The sequence below is a fragment of the Achroia grisella genome, unplaced genomic scaffold (genome assembly GCF_030625045.1).
Source record: "Achroia grisella isolate CSIRO2021 unplaced genomic scaffold, CSIRO_AGI_Agris_v1 utg1496, whole genome shotgun sequence".
NCBI classification, from domain to species: Eukaryota; Metazoa; Arthropoda; class Insecta; order Lepidoptera; family Pyralidae; genus Achroia; species Achroia grisella.
The window spans coordinates 168,557-181,269 of record NW_026712646.1 but is presented as its reverse complement, the minus strand read 5'-3'; the positions used below and the strand labels follow the sequence as shown (position 1 = coordinate 181,269).

General features: G+C 29.9%; 1 pseudogene; it reads left to right on the top strand.

Annotated features, from left to right (window-relative positions):
* Positions 1 to 206: 206 nt before the first annotated feature.
* LOC131840869 (putative nuclease HARBI1) lies at positions 207 to 2,041 on the top strand (annotated as a pseudogene).
* The last annotated feature ends 10,672 nt before the right edge of the window (positions 2,042 to 12,713 follow it).

Sequence of the window (12,713 nt, the reverse complement as noted above, 5' to 3'; positions counted from 1 at the left end):
AAACTCAGTTTAATAGTTCTCTCAATAATATATATAAAGTTCAGCTTTATTAAAATGACGTAAGTTTATTTCTAAAATAGTATAGTTTAGGGGGGTCCGGCGGGGGGTGGAACCACACTAAGTGTCTGGCAATGAGCAGCGCAAGTTATAATAATGCTACGAACAATATATGAAAATATGGAGTTTCTTAAAATAACGAATTTGATATGTCACCATCCCAAGAAGACTTGGATATTATGGCCATTGCACCACTAGACTTTGTGGTGGAAATAAACACCTATGACAGTGATGCTGTGACTGCCATGGTATGTATCTACTATATAATGATTATTCTGAATCATAAATCTGGTCATAAATTTATGAGGTAAATAAAATTTCATCACCCTAAATTGCTGAAGATTTTTATATGAAAAATTATACATATTGTTTCTTTTTTGATTATCATATCACACAAAATAGTAGTGGTAAATAACAATATTGATGTTGACAATATACCACTTGGTTGTAGGAGGACATTCAAATTCAGCAGGATGAAGTCAGAGGTCATTGTTCAAATCATATCGATTTGAACTCAGACACGGAGCCAATACTCAAAACTGTGGAAGAACAAGGTAAATATACTATCAAAACTAGCAAAACATACACATTTATATTTAGCTTAGCTATATAGCTAACCTAAATATAAATATGTATTTATTTTTCTAAAATAAAAGTAGCCTAAGTTACTCCTTATTACATCAGCTACTTGCCAAAAAAAGTCCCGTAAAAATTGGTCCAGCAATTTCAGAGATTAGCCGGAACAAACAGACAGACAGACAAAAATTGTAAAAAATGTTATTTAAGGTGTATGTACTATATTTATATTCATATGCATGCATGGTTATTTCAATATTACAAACAGACACTCCAATTTTATTTATATGTATAGATGAAGTATAAAAGTATGTGTAATAACTTTTTATTCTGTAGTAAAATTTGTACATATAAGTGTGAAATACCTATATCAGGCTGTAGTATGAGCACTAAACTATAAGAGTATGGCCATAGTTTCTCATCTGGTAAAAGATGCTTGGGTTATGACCGACCCTGACCCAATGAGATCTTATGTGATGTTATACCCCTTATTAGCTTTGCTCATATCTTTTGTTTTTATAGTTAAGTCAGCATGTGTTATGTTGTACAGAGCAATGACACCTGCAGGAAGATAATTGTAGTCGACTTCAATAAATTTATATATTTTAGGTACCCAGAGATTTTTCGTAACTTAAAAATTCAAGCGATCTGCAATGCAAAATTGGAATTTACTGATGTGGTTGCTCGTTGGCCAGGAAGCACACATGACTCAAACATTTTCAACAACTGTTATAGAAGAGCAATGTTTAAACAGGTGACCCTGTTTAAACATTGCTATATATGGAAATGCTGTGCTTGTAGGAGATACAGGTTATGCTTGTAACAGTTATATGATGACTCCATTAGAACAATGTAATAGCGATGCTGAAATCTTATATAATGAGTCTCACATTAGAACACAGAATTGTATACACATACATTTTCAACAACTGTTATAGAAGAGCAATGTTTAAACAAGTGACCCTGTTTAAACATTGCTATATATGGAAATGCTGTGCTTGTAGGAGATACAGGTTATGCTTGTAACAGTTATATGATGACTCCATTAGAACAATGTAATAGCGATGCTGAAATCTTATATAATGAGTCTCACATTAGAACACAGAATTGTATAGAAAGAGCATTTGGAATCTGGAAAAGACGTTTTCCTGCTATGGCTATCGGCTTAGGGGTTTCTTTACAGAATTCCTTTCCAATAATCATTGCCACAGCTGTACTACATAATATTGCAAGAAGTGGTGAAATCACACCTCCTAATGACAACCAAATTATAAATCCTGATTCTTGGAATGCTTCAATATCTCATGGTAATATTAGCAATGGAAATATGAATACAGAAATATCATACAGGACAAATCCAAATTTCAGAAGGTGTAATGAACTTGTGACAAATCACTTTGCTCGGTGAGTTTATATTCTACTCAATACACCAACAAATTATAATCTTAATCAATATATAATAACATAATATATAATTATTTCAGATTAACCAGTTAATTGGAAGAACATGCTCATGACTAAATCCTGTGGGTACCAAAATGAATTATAATAATTATTGTAAAAGAAAATGGGTTATGGTACCTACTTTATTAACTGATCATATTGATTGTAAATGAAATATATTTCAAAAATATAATGCAATTGAATAATAAAATCTGCTACACCCATTTGTGAATAATAAAACACAAGAAAGTTACTGTTGTAATTTCTTTAATTCTATTTCTAACATTTTTAATTTTATCTCTTCCTGAGCAGTTTTTAATTTCTCTTGCTTTAGTAATTTTTCTTCTCATTGCTCTTGTAATTTAAAAATTCTCATTTATATACCATGTTCCTCCTCAGCTTGAGCCTCCGATTTCAACAGTGTTTTTATTCTTTGACTATTTAAACTGTCTTCTCTTTTTCGCCTCAATATTGGTCTTCTGCGACTAGTTATGGTTTCAGACACAGATGTACTGGCCCTGTAATATATTAAAAATATATGTTGTAAATAAAAACTAAGCAAAATTATTTACTTCAGGGGATTTTGTACATAAAACAATAATTTCACACAATAAATATAATCAAGGCAATTTTTACATTATTATGATGTTGTCAAAGGTTCTTGACTGTGACATGTAAGCATACTTACACAGGACCTACACAATTTTAAATTAACCAAGAAAAACACTAGTTGAAATATCTAAATAATATTATAGACGTTAAAGTTTGAAAGTACACATGTTAAATTTCATTATAAATTTTTGCCTATGTGTTATTCTAATGCATAAGCTATATTAGTGTAAAGTTTCTTTAAAATATGTTCGGTAGAGTTTGTATGAACAAGTAACAAACATTCATACTTATGAACTTTTGCATTTATAATATTATTAAGATTAAGATAAAGTATACAGGTATATATCATAGTATCTATAAAGCTGACAGACTAACCTAGGCGGAGTGGCTAATGTTTGTTGCTGCTGTGGTGGTGCTACATCACATACCGATGGTGATGGGCTCCTAGATCGCATAAGTGGTAAGCTGACAGGTTCCCTCAGCATTTGTGGTGTATATTGAGACCAGTCCTGTAAACACCAACATTTTTTTTAATATTAGACAGGCATGTGACCCCATGTCCAGGGGTCCAGAAGCAGGTGTAGATCAATGACATCCCTGAAATCATGGGTACATCCCGAGGTCTGCACCATGCCAGCTCATAAATGTATTTCATCACACTTCTCTTGAAGAATCCAGAGTCATAGGAGGAAGGGAACATGGGTGAAGGAAGAGCATTCCACTTTTTAATTGCATGCCAAAGTTATAGAGTTGCTAAATCTAGAAGTGTGGACTCTGAGCATATTTGCCTTTGTGTTTTAAAAAATATCCTAATCCGATGTATTATGTAGCTGTTGGTTTTCTGGTCATATATAAATATCAGTCTACTTACAACTGTCAATGTAGCTGCTGTTTCAGTGTCCCCAACACTCTCATTATGTATTTCCTGCGGCGCCTGCTGCTCACTGACACTGCCATCTGAAATAAATTGTTTTATAAATGTGTGTGCTTAACACTTGCAACCACTTATATAATAAATAAAAAAATGTATAATTAGTCATATAGTATCATACAATTTGAACCCAATAAATATTCTAGTATAATAAATAAAAAATGTATAATTTGTCATATAGTTTCATACAATTTGAACCCACTAAATATTCTAGATTCCTATACTATTTTTATTATTTTAGCTTTAACATCCACATAACACATATTTTTCCAACATATAATTTTTATTTTTGTTTTATTTTTTTTTCTTGTTAGATGACCCCTCAGGTAAAAGTCTCCTCCATCTTCTGCCCATGTCTTAAGTATAAGCTAGACATAAAAATGTCTAGGTTATAGTTCCCTTTTAATATTTCTATTTGTGCCCAGCATTTTTCTATGCAATGCCTATTTGTCAGAGTAGTTGATTTCCCTTGCTTTTTGTGTCAACAAGAAACCTATACCTACTATCAATAATAACATTAAAAACATAATAAAAAAAATAGTAGATTTGGCTAGTCAGCCAGAGGGATAACCATGGCAGCAAGTGCTGATGCAAGAAGAAGCAGGCATAGTGATGCTGACCAGTTTCTGGTATGTCATTGGTCTACTTTACTTTAGTACTTCATAGTGCAATTAACATCAGCCGCAAATGAAAGGTCATATGTCAGCTTTAAGCAAGATTCATGGTCAACTGTGTCTTAACATTATTTTATATTATAAATATAATATCAAAGAAATAGGGAAGATTCTTAAAACCTAGAAACTTCAAAAAAAAAGAACTTACATAATACATGGTTCCCATTGGAGTCGTAAACATTGACATATCCTGAGACCCTGTACTGTATAAGTTCCAGGACTTTTTCAATGGCAGGATCAGTGCATAGCTTACGGGGTGGCCCACCTCCTTGAATATAAAAAAGATAAGATTAACTGTGGCTAACTAACAATTAACAATTTTTTTAATGGAAATTTATGATAATAATATATATACCTGTGGGCTAATTATGTAACTTCGTTCGCAACGATTTTCGTATGTAACGTAGTGAAAATGACGTCATCTGTCAATAATGCGATCATATAGACGCCATTTGACGCTGTCAACTAGCATTGCAACGTAAACGCAACTTTACATATCGATAAAAATTATTTCTATCGAATGTCGATTTAGTAACCTCGTTGCAACGTCACGTAATCGCTATTTTGCCGAAATGACAGCGTGGAATTGAAACGGTTTTTACATTATGAGAAACAATTTAGAAGGTGTTTCTTTTGGTTACAATCTTTAAAATATCAGCATTAGCAGCATTATTTATCTTGTTTTGGTAATTTTCAGTATTACATATATTTTTATTATATTAAATATTACGTAGAAAGTTTTTTACGTAGACATGTATAAAATTACGTACGTATGTATAAAATGTAAAAACCGTTTCAATTCCACGCTGTCATTTCGGCAAAATAGCGATTACGTGACGTTGCAACGAGGTTACTAAATCGACATTCGATAGAAATAATTTTTATCGATATGTAAAGTTGCGTTTACGTTGCAATGCTATTTGACAGCGTCAAATGGCGTCTATATGATCGCATTATTGACAGATGACGTCATTTTCACTACGTTACATACGAAAATCGTTGCGAACGAAGTTACATAATTAGCCCACAGATCTAACAGAGGACTACTTAGTACTACCAGTGGCACTCAATGAGGAAGTAGCCATTATTATTGCTAAAAGTTGCATATAGATGGCGTGATTGGTATCGATGGAATTCTTCATAGTTTTGCAAACGTTTTAAAAAACAAAACTGTGTTTTCAAAAATGTTTAATCAATTTTTAAAAAGTTATATATACATGTTAAAATGAAATAATGCGTTTAGAAAAGTAATTTTCATATATTTACTCATTTTGTTATTTTCCAGTACTTAATTACACTTTAATCAGTGCTAATATGGGGCTCAATGTTTTCAAAATGCTTTCATAGATGGCATTGTCGTCACTTGTATCGGCCTAATTCAATGTCTTTTTTATATTTTCCAATAATAAGCACTTACATAATATAATATTATTGTAAATTAAACATATAAAAAAATTTTAAGTAAATTAAAAATAGCCGAACAAGCAAGTAATACTATTTCCAATAATACTTATGTATGAAGTGTTGTCATATTAAAAATAAATACTTGTATTATCGATTTTTTTGAATAATCGATAACAGTATTTTATTACAGCGCATTATTCGATGATGCTTTTAATGAGTCGTTGTGAACAGTAAATTTTCATTATTTTGTATTATAGCAGTGTTCCGTTTCAAAGAACGGAATATAGTAGTACATTATTAGTGTCGTTGGTTATTTACATTTGTACTGAAAAATCGATTACATAATAATTTAAAATATCGAGTACGAATCGTAGCTGTCTTCGAATACTGGCAACTGGCAAGATTAAAATAGTATTAAAACAAAAGAGAGAAATCGACCCTAACCTGAACAACATAAAGTTGTTTTTCCTTTGTCATTAATATCATAGCACTTGCGTATGACTCTGTGGTATGATGTTTAACGTGTATTGTTATTGTACGGTGCATACATTTAAAAAATTATATTTTAATGTAGGTACATACATTTCTTTCATACATTTCATACATGTCAAAAATTATCTTTTAATGTAGGTACACACATTTCTTTCCTACATTTCATACATGTCAAAAATTATCTTTTAATGTAGGTACATACATTTCTTTCATACATTTCATACATTTCAAAAATGAACTTTTTATGTGGGTACATACATTTCTTTCATACATCTCATACATTTAAAAAATTATATTTTAATGTAGGTACATACATTTCATAAATGTCAAAAATTATCTTCTAATGTAGGTACATACATACATTTCTTTCATACATTTCATACATTTCAAAAATTATCTTTTAATGTAGGTACATACATTACTTTCATACATTTCAAAAATTATATTTTAATGTAGGTACATACATTTCTTTCATACATTTCATACATGTCAAAAATTATCTTTTAGTGTAGGTACATACATTTCATATATGTCAAAAATTATCTTCTAATGTAGGTACATACATACATTTCTTTCATAGAATAAAAAAAAGAACTTTTAATGTATGTACCTACATTACTTTCATACATTTCAAAAATTATATTTTAATGTAGGTACATACATTTCTTTCATACATTTCATACATGTCAAAAATTATTTTTTAATGTAGGTACATACATTTCTTTCATACATTTAATACATGTCAAAAATTATCTTTTAATGTAGGTACATACATTTCTTTCATACATTTCATACATTTCAAAAATGAACTTTTTATGTAGGTACATACATTTTTTTCATACATCTCATACATTTCAAAAATTATATTTTAATGTAGGTACATACATTTCTTTCATACATCTCATACATTTCAAAAATTATATTTTAATGTAGGTACATACATTTCATTCATACATTTCAAAAATTATCTTTTAATGTAGGTACATACATTTCATACATTTCAAAAAGTATCTTTTAATGTAGGTACATAACACCCCATGTCAGACCCCTTGTATTTGGAAGAAACTTAAAAATAATGCCAAAAATATTAGATGAATATATTTTTAATACGAATATTGTTTTATTTTTGTTCATCAACTTTATCCCTCACTAACAATACTAGTAGTAGTACATAACCTGGTTTATACCGCTAAAGATATTGAAAGATATACGAGTAATTCAGAATGTTATCAAGTTCAAAATAAGCACACATTACTTGCTTAGATAACAGAGTAATATTACTCGTAATAAAAACATTTGTAACACCCATATGTATACTACGTATGTATAGTAAGTACTTACGCTGCGGCGCCGTGAGACTCGTCTACCTCATCTACTCATCAATACCAATACAAAAAAGACCAATAGGAGCGCGCCCCTCGTGTTTCCAGAAAGTTCGCGACTAACGGACGATATAGTAGTAAGGCAATGAGTGTCCCAGTGACATCTTATAATATTTTCTCGTTAAATTTTATTGTAATATACACAATTTCGCACTAAATAACGTGTTACCCCGTTACACATTTCTAATAATGAAAAACCTAGACCGACCCTGTTCACTTAATCTTACAAGATCTGACTTTAAAAATTATGATATCCTCATATAGCCTTTCATTTCCCCTTTCAATACTTTTTCGCATTAAAAAGTAGCCTTTCTCAGGGTCTACATTATCTGTCTACCAAATTTCAATTAAATCAGTTCAGTAGTTTTGGCGTGAAAGCGAGACAAACAGACAGACTGAGTTACTTTAGCATTTATAATATTTGTAAGAATATCGCTATTAAAAATAGGGGTTGGTGAAAGACGGGTGAAAATTTAGGCGTGTATGTATTTTCAATGTAACATTATAAATAAATAAAAATTGTCCATAATACCAAAAAATATTTTTTCGGGGTAGGCCACCCCTATGACTTAGGGGTATAAAAAATAGATAACAACCCTACCTCAGACCTGGCAAGTATACATATCAAATTTCATCAAAATGTGGGAGAAATATGGCAACTAACACTGTGATACAAAATTTATATATAAGATATAGCGGTATTCTCATTAGGTAAAAGAGGGGTACATCGTAGAATACATGAGGTATATACCAGTAAATTAATTGTAGCTAAAATCAGTCTCATACATATAACGATTGAAATAAAAAATCGTATAGCCCGATTTTGATACGTACGAGTATAAACGTATCAAAATCAGGCTATACGTATAGCGCAGACGCGTTACAACATATCAAAAAAATAGGCATGGAATGTAAAATAAACCATAACATAATAGGTATATACATTGGCACATAAGCCATATCTGCAGAGTGTCGGCTAACGATATTATACCTACACATTTACATTGAATCTTGAATCGTCCCTAATGAGGTACACGATACAGTTACCTACATATCTATTATATACATATCTTTGCAAAACAGATGTCATGTAGACTGAATTCACTGCCATCTATTTTCATGCTTTGTTACTAAGCACCCACTAGTAATCCGAACTGCTTCAGATCTAGCGACATCTAGCGGCTACGGTGGCGAAATAAAATAGCCCGAAGAATAGCCCGAGTTAGGAAGGAACCATTTTCTTGTATGGGATGGGGTATCTGTATGTAATATTATGTTATCTGTGGTACTACAGTTAAATCGTTCATTATGTATTCCATACAGAAATCAGTCACTCATGTCTGTCACCGTACAATTACGTTCCATTTTACCAGAAAACTGAAAAGATCAAAAATAATATTAGTTCAAAGAAAAATGTATAAAATAAAAATAAATTTATTTCTATTTATCTATATCTTCATTATAACTATTTCATTAATATATAATATTTATTAATGTACTATTAGGCTGAAAATCAGTTTTAAATTACAAGTAGGAGTCCTATACGGAGAAAAGGAACGGCGAGATATTTTTATTGGATCGTTCGAATGATGACTATTTCAAAGTCAAATTAGTGAAAAAATAACAATTAACGTCTTTTATATGTTTTTATTGTCGTAAAATTTGCTTTAAATATTTTTAGTTAATATATTTTTAATTTAGTTAAAATATTTTTCCAAAAACTACAACTAACAATAGAATTTTTAAAATGGAGTTTGTATTTTTGCATTTAGACCACTGTTAAACTAGGGGCATCGCAGGTCTAACTTTAGACCATAGACGAATCACGATTTAGAGATAAACTTCATTTTGTAATAAGGAATACATTGGTGAATGGTTTATTACTAGTGCTAAACCAGATTTATCTTTTAATAAGGCCGACTGAGTTTATCGCAAACTGACTTCACTTGTAATTTCCAACTACAGTTTTCGTCAATTATTATACCAAGAAATTTTGTCGATTCTACCGTCTCTATTTTTTGGTTATTATAACTAATATTAAAATTTAATTTATTACAATGATAAGTACCAAATTGTATGATTTTAGTTTTGTCAACATTTATTTTTAAATTATTCAAATTCATCCAGTCTATAATATTTTTAATCGTCAAATTTATTTCATGTTGCATGTCAAGTATGTTATTATTATTAATTTTATGATTACCTTTTATTACAATTGTTGTGTCATCAGCAAATAGTATTGACTCATGTTTTGTAACAAAAGGTAGGTCGTTTATATACAAGTTAAACAGCAATGGACCGAGTATAGTACCTTGCGGAACACCACAACTGTTCAATCTGTAGTTGGATTTATATACAGTTTTCTTTGGTATAGTTTTTGAATACTTTAAAGTTTTCGTTATTTCCACACAGTTATATCTTTCTGATAAGTAATCACACAACCAATCATTAACAGTTCCTCTAAAACCATATTTATATAGTTTTTCAGCTAATGTTCTGTGATCTACGTAATCGAAAGCTTTAGTCATATCCAAAAAAAGTCCAACAACAGGAAAACCCTTATCAATACTATCAATTACAGATTTAATCAATTTAAAAGTTGCTGTTGCTGTGCTTTTATTTTTTTGGAAACCATATTGTTCTTTTCTTAAAATTTTATGTTTATTAATAAATGCTGTAAATCTGGAGTGAGCAGCTTTTTCGAATACTTTTGCTAAGATAGGTATTAAAGTTATAGGACGATAATTATCTATATTCGTCATATCACCTTTTTTATGCAGAGGTTTAATTATGGAATACTTTAATCTATGTGGAAAAATACCGTGGCTGAAAGACAAATTAATAATATGACTAAGTACTGGAGCAATATTACATGATATTAACTTTAGTATTTTGGTAGGTATTTCATCATATCCAACCGAGTTTGTATCTTTCAGTAATTTCAGTAACCTATGTACTTCATCAGGTGTTGTTGGGAATAGAAATATGCTAGAATTGCAAGTTAAAAGTGTAACCGTTGTTGAATTAGAATTAATAGTATGTAAATTATCATTTAGTTCAATAAAATAATTATTAAAGGTATCAGCAATATCATTTAAATCTTGAATAATTGTACCATTGTGATTAATTTTATCAATTTCGTTTTTTGTCTTGGAACCATGTATGTTACTATTTATTATATTCCAAACCATTTTATTTTTATTCTTAGTTTTTAGCATTTTATCACAGTTGACCTGTTTTTGTCGTGCTAGTATACAACGCCTTAGTATTTTAGAATATGTCTTATAATTTTGTTTATGTAAAAGTTTACTGTTTTTATTTGCCCGTTTGTAAGTAATAAACAGTTTCCTTTTATTAAGACAACATTTTTTCATGTTTTTAGTAATCCATTTACCTTTATTAGACTTTCTAGTGACTTTTACTGTTATTTTAGGAAAACAAAGTTTGAAGAATAATATTAAGGTTTCATGGAATTCAGAGAAAGCTCTATTTGTGTCAGTTTCATTTAGTACTTCTTTAAATGTAAGAGATGAAATACAGTCACAAAATTTATCCAGGTTTTCATTACAAAAATCTCTCCTTTCTTCAAACCATTGGTCAATAGTGTTTTTAGTTTTTAAATTTATTTCTAAAGTTTGAGCTGTATGATCAGATATACATAAATCATGTACTGTACCTACTGCGGTGGGAATATTGCTAATCATATGATCAATACATGAGGACAACCGAGTTGGTGTGGTAATATGACAAGTCATGTTGTAATTATTTAGAATATTAGTTAGCCTTAAAGTGTAATTATTATTTTTATTTATGTCAATATTTAGATCTCCACACAAAATAACGCGTTTCCTGATTGCATAACAAAACCTTGCTAGTAGTTTATCAAGAGTGGTAAAGAAAAAATCTATATCAGAATTTGGTGTTCGATAGACGCAAATAATAGCCAGATTACATTTAATAATTTCGATACCAGCGCATTCAAAGCTTTTATAGAACGCAAAATCATCCATATTAAGTTTTATACATGAAATATTATCTTTAGCTAAAATGCAAACACCACCCCGTCTTTCATTAGGTCTAGAATAATGTGAAACTAGTTTATAATTATTTAGGTGTAAATTTTTTTCATCGCCTGGTTTCATAAATGTTTCAGTACCGCACAAAATATCAATAAACTGATTTCTGTCAGACAATTCTTCCAATATAATATGTAGTATGTCTTGTTTGTTTAAAATTCCAGCAAAATTTTGATGAAAAATTGTGAATTTATTTTTGTATTTAGTTACGAAAAAACTGGGTGTTTGATTTTACATTTGTTTTTTGAGTTGTATTTATATTAGTTTCTTTTATATTTGGAGATACCTTTTTAAAATAGTATGGTATAGTACCTTTCTTTGGAATATTATCATTACATGTTGGGCTAGTATTTTTCTGCAACATTCTTCTAATGAATTGTTGATTAAATCTTAGAAATTTAGATTTATACATACGATAGTCAATGTGTACATTAATTTTAGAACAAGCCAAATTTATATAGTGTCTGTGATCAATCAAATAATTTGTGTCAATATAGTTACAATTGTCGAACATATTAGCAATTACTTTAATATTATCATTTATCATTTTCTCATTAATATTTATGTTATTGTTAACGGGTAATAGTAACACATTTGTTTGGCTCAAAGTATTTAACGCTATACATAAATTACTAAATATTCTATTAGGGTTAGTATCATTGTTACCTGTACAGATTATTACATAGTCATTTTTATTTGTACTATTTACAACGGAATTGCAATACTTGAGCACTTCAGACGAAGATGCATTTGGTTTAACAAAAGCGAAAGTTTTGTACATGTCGTTCCATTTATTAAGTCTCGTTTTAATAATCTCTTTAGATAAACCAGTCGCCTGTTCGTCACCAATTATGATTATACTACGTTTTGTAGAAATATCTTTTTCCTCTTTCTGATGGTTAATGGAAACATCGGATTTTTTAATTAATGTAGATTCATTTCTTAAATTAAAGTCTGCATTATTTATTACATTTGGTTCCGTGATGATTGCTCGTTCGTCATTTTCTGTAGATGGTGTAGATGAAAGTATATTTGGATGTGCAACTATTTCATCTAAATTTTCTTT